The 9,103-nt window shown below is 47.7% G+C and overlaps 1 protein-coding gene across 10 annotated transcripts in view; it reads right to left on the bottom strand.

The window, feature by feature from the left end:
- The window catches only part of Ulk4 (unc-51 like kinase 4), a 340,955-nt gene that overhangs the window by 292,867 nt on the left and 38,985 nt on the right, over window positions 1–9,103 (bottom strand). The gene's annotated exons all lie outside the window — the stretch shown is intronic.

The following is a 9,103-nucleotide window of genomic DNA, read 5'->3' as shown; positions in this document are numbered from 1 at the left end:
CAGTTCCTGGCACCCACAGCTTGGAGGAGAGGTTTCATGTGGCCGGTGCACAGCCCTGCCAGGGCCCAAGAAGCCGCCCTCCCTCCCACCCTTTCCCCTCCTCTTTGGGCCAAGTGGTAAGAACGACCCACCCCTGCCCCACCCGGGGAAGCACACTGTCCCCTGATGGCCACCCCCTTGCTAGGAACAACCTGTGCCGTCCCATCTGACTGGACCAGCAGGCTGTGACTCGTCCACACCCCCGAGACGATTCTGCCTTCCCTATCAGCTCGAGGAACCAGCACCGGAAAGGACGGCATCCTAAAGCCTGGATACAGCCTCCACTCTGGCTAGCGCAGGAGAAGCTGCACGATACACCGACTGCGAGGAAGGTGCCGGCAGCCTTTCAGGCTTTCTCCAGCTGCTATTTTTATCCTTTCAGCTAATTTTATTCAAACAAAATTTTAAAACAACAACAAAACAAACTTTGGGAATCACTGGGGATGCTATATCCATGTGTGAAGTCAACATCAGAGAGTACCAGGGCTTAACATAAGACAAACTGAAACTGTCTCACCTCATTCTACACAAACGCGAGGATTATTCAACTCCGGTTATCATTTTTCACAAATCTTTCTCATGCTGAGAAACAGAGAAAGATTGAAATTTTGATTGGTGTTGAAGTTAAAATTTATGGACTAATTTAGAAAAAACTGACATTTTTACATAGTTGGGTCTTTTCATCCAGCAACTGGGATGTCACTCCATTTATTTTCATCCTTCAGTAAGTTTGTATTTTTCTTTTTTTCCCCCTGGCTTTGGTGAAGTATAACTGACAAGTAAAACTATGTATTTTTAAAGAAAAAATTTTAAAAGTAGTTGATTTAGCACAGAACTACAGAGGACTAAAAACTATCTCAGCCTCAGCTCAGAGCCACAAGCAACCCAGAACCTATCTTGCTTGTGTCTGATGTGCAGCATGGCATCTCAAGGTCTGGAAGCCACAGCACCACAGCAGCAGGGACCACACCACTGCATGAGGCCACGGCAACAAAGCAAAGAAGGGAAGGAGACAGGAAACCAGACGTCACCTCCAACCCAACATACACATGGAATTTTACAAACCACCATCGCCAAGACGGGCTTTAGAACGGCGTTAATGGAAACATGGCCGGTCTGGTACTAGTGGTCCCGACCTGCAGTGCTCTGGACAGAGCCATCTGGGACTCTCCACAGACTGTTGTCAACCTGTCCTTGTAAGGGCTGGCGGAGGCGCTCTGTCCCTCTAGCCACCGACGCCAGAGACCACAGGCCCTCTGCCAGTCAGTACAGAGAATAACACACCCAAACTATTTCCACACAGAAAAGGCTATGGCAGGAGAGTTCCAATCCTATAAACTTCAAAGCATCATCGTACTGCATGTGTCACATGCAGCTGAAGTGACTACAAAGGAGAAGCAGCACCGCTTTAACCAAAGAACCAAAGTATAACTAACAGAGGGGACCCGCCTCTGTGCGCCAGCTGTGTCCAGGGACAGAGCACCAGCAGTGCCAACGATACAGTCTCACCAGAAAGCAAGTTTATGTGGGATCTAATCAGGTCTCACTAACTTACAGTTTATAGGAAATCTCGGGGCCAAAAGAATAAACAACAATATAAATAAAGAACCGATGGGGCTGGGGATTTAGCTCAGCGGTTTGGTGGCCTGCCTTGCAAGCGCAAAGACCCGAGTTCAATCCCTGGCCCCAAAAAAAAAAAAAAAAAAAAAATGAGCCGATAAATCCAGAATGTGCAACATTCTACAAGACGCATGGCAGGACTTGCCCAGAAATTACTGTCATGAGGCAAAGGACAGACACAATTCTAGGAGAAACATTAGCCGGAGGCCCCAAGGCTCATCATTACAGTGCAAGCCGAGGAGTTTCTTCTGAAAATGCAGGGGTGGTCTACCACCAGCATGCCGACATGTCTCCAGGTGCCACGTAACCAAGTTTAACACCCGTAACTGTTGAAAATAAAGTAAAAATTGGTAAACATGCATCTACCATGATTTGATGCTAGCTAGTATTAATGAGAATAGACAGCACTGAAATCCTTTCAATGGTCAGGGAATTTTAAATTTATACCAGCTGTTTAGAAAACAGTCTAGATCGCCCTCCAGCCAACCCTGCTACTAGGTGTAGCTTATGCACAACCCTCAGACAGTCTGCTCATCAAAATGTGTGTGCAAGGCCTGTGATGGCCAAATGTGGAGAAGCCCAACTCTCCAGCTCTGCTGAGCTGTGCGTTCATGTAATGGAGATGAACTACGGGTACCTGCAATCAATTGCAAGAATTCCCATGCCACCTAGGAGAGCAGAGGCCAGCTACGAAGCACAAATGTCACTTACTTAAGTCGGGTTCAGACGCAGGCATCAGAAGTCAAGGAGAGTCCTGATCCTCCAGGAGAGGGGTGTGGGGTGGTGGGGGCTCTCCTGGCATGCCAGCCACGCTCTAGTCACCCCTACCCATGTGCGTGTGCGTGTGCGTGTGCGAGTGTCAGGGGCAGGTGCCACGATTAAACCCAAGGCTTTCCCACCAGGCACAAACCCAGCCACGTTATTATTTTTTATTGACCTATGGTCAGTTTCCTGGATTTGCAATTTGTCATATCTCACTGAGCAGTGTATGAATAATATGTAATCACTCAATAAAAAAGAATTACAAATTTTAAACCAAAAGGAAACACAAAGTAAGCTCCATTACCTAAATAGCTAGACCAAAGTAAAAACAGATAACTGTGTGTCATACTGGTGGCAGAAATGCAAAGAATTATTTTATCTTACTTTAAGACTCAGTTTTTTTACTAAACATATCATCAATGGTTATATCTCAAGGACAAAAGGAGACAAAAGACCTTAAAATGCACTGAAGAATTTGTTTTCCATAATATTTGGTTTTTAAAACAAACTATTTTAAACTAGGTTGTTTTTTTTTCTTTTTTCCCCTAAAATACTTCATATGTTCAAGTAGCCAGGCATAGTGGCACATGCCTGTAATTTCAGCACTCTGGTAGGCTGAGGCAGGAGGAATGCAAATCTGAGCCCTATCTAGGCAACTTAGTGAGTTGGCAAGATCTAGTCTTGATATTTTAAAAATCTTTTAAATGACTGGCAATGTGACTCAGTGTAAAGGCCTTGGGTTTAATCCCCAGTACTGCAAAAAAAATTAAGAATAATTTTTTTAATGTCATTAACAGCCAAGATTTTGGGCTTATGACAAGAAAGAAATTAAACTTTAAATCAAAAGGATTTTTTTAAAAACCTAACTTTACATTTGAAGTGGAAGTACCAGTATGAACTCCAAATTTTTCTCTATCTTAGAAATCTTTCTAGCTCTGACCTCTGGAAATTTCTAGGACAACAACCCTGGTAGCAGTGAGCAGGGCTACCCAGATGTGCTCTGTAAATACTATTTCCTACTGAAAGCACACAGACACCTCAAAGAAGTGGTTTCAGAACCAGGAGCGGCCTGCAAATCCTCCTCCCAGATAGCAGCCAGGCTGTCAGAGGCAGAGGGAGGGTCGTGGCCAGGGACAAGGGGAGGACCTGAAAGGGCCCCTGCTGTACAGGCGTGGGACAACCGAAGCACCAAAATGACCAGTGGCCACAATGCATAAATCCCTAAGTTGTTAAGACAACACAACTGTGGCACATTTATGGAGATTACTAAGACCCCAAAACACTCATTATTTTGAAAACTAGCCTACAAAGGGAAACAAGGATTCATCCTGCCTTGCTAAACAAGCTGTCTTAGAACAACAAGACAGCTGATCAGAAGTTCCCCTGGGAGACAAATGTCAAGTACCTGGGCAAAGCAAAGCATCATGGAAGGGCCTGTAACAGCTGCTCAACCAACGGCAGCCAGGAAGCAGAGAGAAGGGAAGAGCCAGTGAAAAGAATATACCCTTCCAGGTCACAGCCTCCCCTAGTCACCTGCCCCCACCAGGCCCCACCTCCTCTCCACTGTGAGCTCACCCGAGGGTTAATATGGAGTGAGTGTGGTGTCCCTGTGATACAATTACCCTCCAAAACTCCACCTCTGAACACATGAGGCATTTGGGGGACGTTTTTGATTTAAACCGTAACATTCTGCCCATTCATGAATTGTATCTAGATGTTTCCCCAGAGCCTCATGCACTCACAGGTGGGGCTTTGTGGAGGTGGCTGGATCTAGGGTGTGTGGTTCTGTGATTAAGGGTAGGTGATAACTAAATGGGCTACAATTCTAGAAGCCCCACTCTGGATGTGGATGCAATCAATAGGCTGGAGTACAAAGGGAGAGAAGGGAGGCAAGCTTGTTGTTGCTGCTGCTGCTCACTGCTTTCTGCTTGCCACAGCATGGACTGTTTCTACTCTGTGACACCCCTCTGTCACGCCACTTGCTTTGGAGCCAGACAAATATGGACTGAAACCTCTACAGACTGGGAACTGAAATAAACCTTTCCTCCTTTAACTTATGGGTGTCGGCTATTTTGCCCTAGCAATGAGAAAAGTAACTAAAACAACCTCTTATCTCCAAAAGACTCAGTCTATCTCACTATACAAAAAGCAATTAGTCCAGCTCTAAAAATTGCTAATTCCAGGGTTATTTAAAAGTTCAGGTCCAAAGTCTCCTCAGAGACTCAAAGCAAACTCTTAGATGTAAGGTCCTGCAAAATTTAAAAGGAAAGTTAAATACTTCTAACATACAAAGGCACAGGGTAAATATTTCTACTGCATTAAGTAGGAATAGGGAATAAAAAGGAATCAAATCAAAGCAAGAAGAAAGCCACCAGGGCACAGATTAAAATTCCTGTAGCTCCTTATCTAGCCCTGGGGCAGGCTGCCCAGATGGGAGCTCCTGAGAGCTTGCGCAGCCCCGCCCTCCCGGCCTCCCTCCTGAGCCGGCTCTGCTCAGGGCCTGCACCTTACTGGCGTCTCCAGTTCCTAGGGCGTCCCCTGCACATGCGCGTTCACCTTCACTCTCACAGCTTCCCACACCAGCGATGCACTGCCTGGCCTCCCAAGCTCTCCTCTGGAGTCTAGGTTGGACACTTCCATGACCTCGCAACTCCTGCACACTGTATACTGATGAAGAGCACGGTGTGGATGCCTCTGATGTCTGCTGCCAGCTCGAGCAGGACCCTGGATCCCTTGGTCCATGGCTGAAGTGGCTTTTAAGGGCCTGGACGGCTAAATTCAGGGATACTCTTCCCTAGGTAGCCCCGAGTGTGCAGGGGGCCCCAGGGCTCCTTTCTTAAAGCTGTCTTTTAAGGGAATTTACCTTTTTATAAGTTGAGCATGTGATGAGTGGGATCTGGCCAACTCCTGAGATGTCCTCAGGGGATTTTTCTGTCCCAATATAAAGTATTTGGCTTCATTTTTAGTAACATGCTGTCCATGGCCCCAACTTTAGAGGTACTCTGTAGTCCAGCTGTAAAATTTTTATGTATTTTAGTTCTGATTTTTGCTCCTGGTCCTTGAACAGACCCTTCCCGGTCACGTCTCGGTGACCACCTTCTCCAACCAGAACCTGTCTCCTAGAACACACTCAGCTATGGCCCCCACGGACTACTTCCCTGATGTGTTCTTTTTGAAGGGCACAGAACCTCATGCCTGTATCTCAGCACTTCAGAAGGATGAAGCAGGGTGACAGCAAGTTTGAACCCTGGCAGAGCAACTTAGTGAACAAGGCCCTGTCTTAAAATTTTACAGGTCTGGGGATACAGCTCAGTGCTCAATCTCTAGTGCTGCGGAAAATAAAAAAGAGGGCAGTGGGAGAAGGGGGAGTAAAACGATCACCACGTGCTACCTATATGCACCATTACCCAAGATGATGAAATTATTACACACCGCAAACACACTCTAATAACAAATAATTAAGAAGGAATGAAAGCAATGCTTCTAAATGCATAAGAGATCGTGACCAGATAAGGAAACCTAAATCACATCATAAGGACAGAAAACAGATTATTTTATCTTTTGCTTGTCCCTTTAACAAATTACACCACCACGTTTTTCCTAACTCTTGTAACCTTCCCAAACCTTCAGCACTGACTGAGTACCTGAAACGCATCTCACCTCACTGGCTCATCACCAGCGGGCGTGAGAAGTGAGGTTCTGCACTGTCCCTTCCATACCTTATGGGCTCTGCAACAACCATTTTTACTATCTGCTGGTAGTGAGATTATTAGAGAAATCAAGATTCACCTCACACCCAAGATTTTGTCAACAGTTTATGAAGGAATCATCCATGAGCACCCAGCTGTGAGCTTTACACAAACCTGGCCTCAGGAGCTCAGAACATCAGTGGTGGTGGGCTCCATGGGCTCCCATGGCCCCTGTGGTCAGACGCAAGGTGCTGAGTCTGTTTCTCCAGGGAGGAGTCCTGCCTTTCACTAACCTCATTAACCTCAAATGTTGACTGACAATCACCAATGGCTAGTGCCAGTGTGTTAGCAGAAACCTCTAGAAACAAGAAAAAAATAAAACAGCACCACATCCCAGCTAAGCCTCCACAGGAAAGGCAGAAGTGGAAAGAAACACTGTCAAACGCATGCGGCTTTTCCCCGGCACATGAGTGACCTCTAGTGGTAGTTCAAGCTGTCACTGCTGACTGCTCAAAACAACTACCAAGTGCACTGAAACGGGAGGTCCGGCAGAGCTGTGCTCAGGTGAGTGGCCTACAAAACAAATAAACAAACAATAAAACAACAGCATCGCCAAGGGGCACTGGCCCAACTTCAACTTCTGCAGCCTTCATTCAATACCCAGTGAGTGTAGCTCACTAACTCAAAACCATTCACCAGACGGCGAAATATACACTAGTGCCTTCTAATGGACTGGGAATGATCTTCCCCAAGGGTTTCCATTTCCAATTAAGCAAGCATCAGCAAATCCCCCGCAGAAATGGAAGACACGGGCACCTCAGGAACAGGCACCGTCTCTCTCAGACAGAAACAGAAGGGTTAGGAAGGGGACAATGGGCACACTGCACACCTGGTCTCTGGAGGCAGCGTGGCCAAGAGGGCAGCCGAGGGCACAGCCACCGTGCAGTCCGGGCTGGTGCCAGTCGCCATGGTGGTGCTCACAGCACCCGGAGCATGGGCCGCAGGCAGGGGTGACAGGCATGTCAGCCAGGTGAGTGACGACGCTCCCAGGCTGCTGCACCGCGCCTGTCCAGACCTTTGTGACTCCGTGACACAGGAGGCCTTGCACACAGGAAGTGACGGCAGCCCCAGGTGGTTCAGTCCGTGCTGTTGGCCCAGACCCCCCCCAACACCCACCTGCACACACCTTTCCTATGGAGTCAGGCGGAGGCGGAGCTGCCCCAAGCCAGGACCACCCCAACCCGACCTTTCTGAACACATCTGTCCTCCCTGAAGTGGCCCACTGAGGTGAGAACAGCGTGCATGGACGCGAGGTCCCCAGGTCCGCTGCCCGGCCCATCGCCGCCACTGCTTAGGACTCCATCGTTCCATATCGGCCACTGCTCACACCGGACACAGGGCACTCGGGGCCAGGCACAGCACCTAGTGCTGAGAGACCCCAGGTCGCTGTGCAGGGCTGTGACCGCGTGCGTACCCGCTGGCCACAGCCGCATCCCTCTACTCAGTGGCTCCACTCCCTGCCAGGCTTCCACTGCATCTCGGTTCCAATTTGCATTTCTGTGGTGACACAGCATTTTCAATACTGAACATTAAAATTCATTCTGGCTGGGCGTCTTAGGTATGAAAGGCTGCTTTAAAATATTACCATGGGGCCGGCGATTTAGCTCAGTGGTTCCGCTGACTGCCTCACAAGCTCAAGAACCCAAGTTTGATACTCGGTACCAAAAATAAACTAAAATATTAGCACGGCAACTAGCAAATGTCAGCACTCTTCAAACACACCAGGAAGTAAATGTATGTATGTACATGTGTCCGTGCGCGTGTACCTACGTATTTACATACAGGTGTACATGCGGAGTGTGTGTGCGTGAGGGTGACACCTGACTCAGATCAGCACGGACTCCCAGAGCCACCTCACCAGGTCTCTAACAGACAGTGTGACCCTTCTCCAGAAGCCTCACGGAGGGTCCTCTGCCTGTAATCTTCTGAGGCCCCCATCTCATTCTGAATGAGCCCCCCCAAGTCCTCACCTCACCACCGCCCCCACCTCACTCCCTTCATCTCCTCCCGGCTCTCTTCCAGCTGTGCTCACCACCGGGTTCCCCAGGCATCCTGAACCTCTACCTCCAGTCCTTCGTTGCTGCTGTCACCCTGCCTGCGATACTCTTCTCCCAAACAGTCCCACGCCCTCAATGCCTCCTGGTCTCCATTACAGGTTTCTACCACCACAGAAAATTCAGCTAGAAAGTTCTGGGCTAAACAATCCCTCTCCACGTTCCAAATATCACAGCCCCCACTCCAGCTCCCCCAGACCCCCTCTCCTTTCTGTAAGAGCTCGCCCTGCCCACAAAAGCCTTGATGTTTTTCATCTTTCTTTTTTTTTTTTTTTTTTTTTTTTTTTTTTTTTTTTTTTTTTTTTTTTTTTTTTTTTTTTTTTTTTTTTTTTTTTTTTTTTTTTTTTTTTTTTTTTTTTTTTTTTTGGTACCGGGGATCAAATTTTTTCATCTATTTTTGATTCTTGAGCCTTTCCTAGCCCAAGGGATAAAAACTCATTACCAATTAAGCATAACCAATATTAACAGGAAGAAACATTTGACATTCAAGGACGCTCATGTGGGCTGCAGAGCAGTAGCACTCGTTGCACAGGGCCTGGGGTTACCCATTACCTAAGCAAGAAAAGCTTCAAATATCAGTACTTGAAAGAAATGACGGTTCTAGAAAATATCTTTGGTGTGCACATGACCATCAAATGCCAGGATCGGGTGTCAAGAAATGACTGGCAGCTGGCGAGGAAGGAAACACTAAACTGCGGGTGAAAAGTGTGATTACAGCTCTGCTTTCCCGAGGCTGTGCCTCTGCCACATGGCTTTCACAACAGCCTGGTGCATAGCAGAGCTGTGCCAGTGAAGCCTCCAATGCCCAGGGTCACCATCCTGCCAGGGCCACAGGGCCATAGGGCCACAGAGGGAAATCACAGGAAGGCTGATGAAAGC

Source organism: Fukomys damarensis, unplaced genomic scaffold, assembly GCF_012274545.1.
Source record: "Fukomys damarensis isolate Sample0158 unplaced genomic scaffold, DMR_v1.0_HiC HiC_scaffold_12, whole genome shotgun sequence".
NCBI lineage: Eukaryota > Metazoa > Chordata > Mammalia > Rodentia > Bathyergidae > Fukomys > Fukomys damarensis.
The sequence above is the reverse complement of the archived record's forward strand: the minus strand, read 5'-3'. Positions and strand labels throughout refer to the sequence as shown.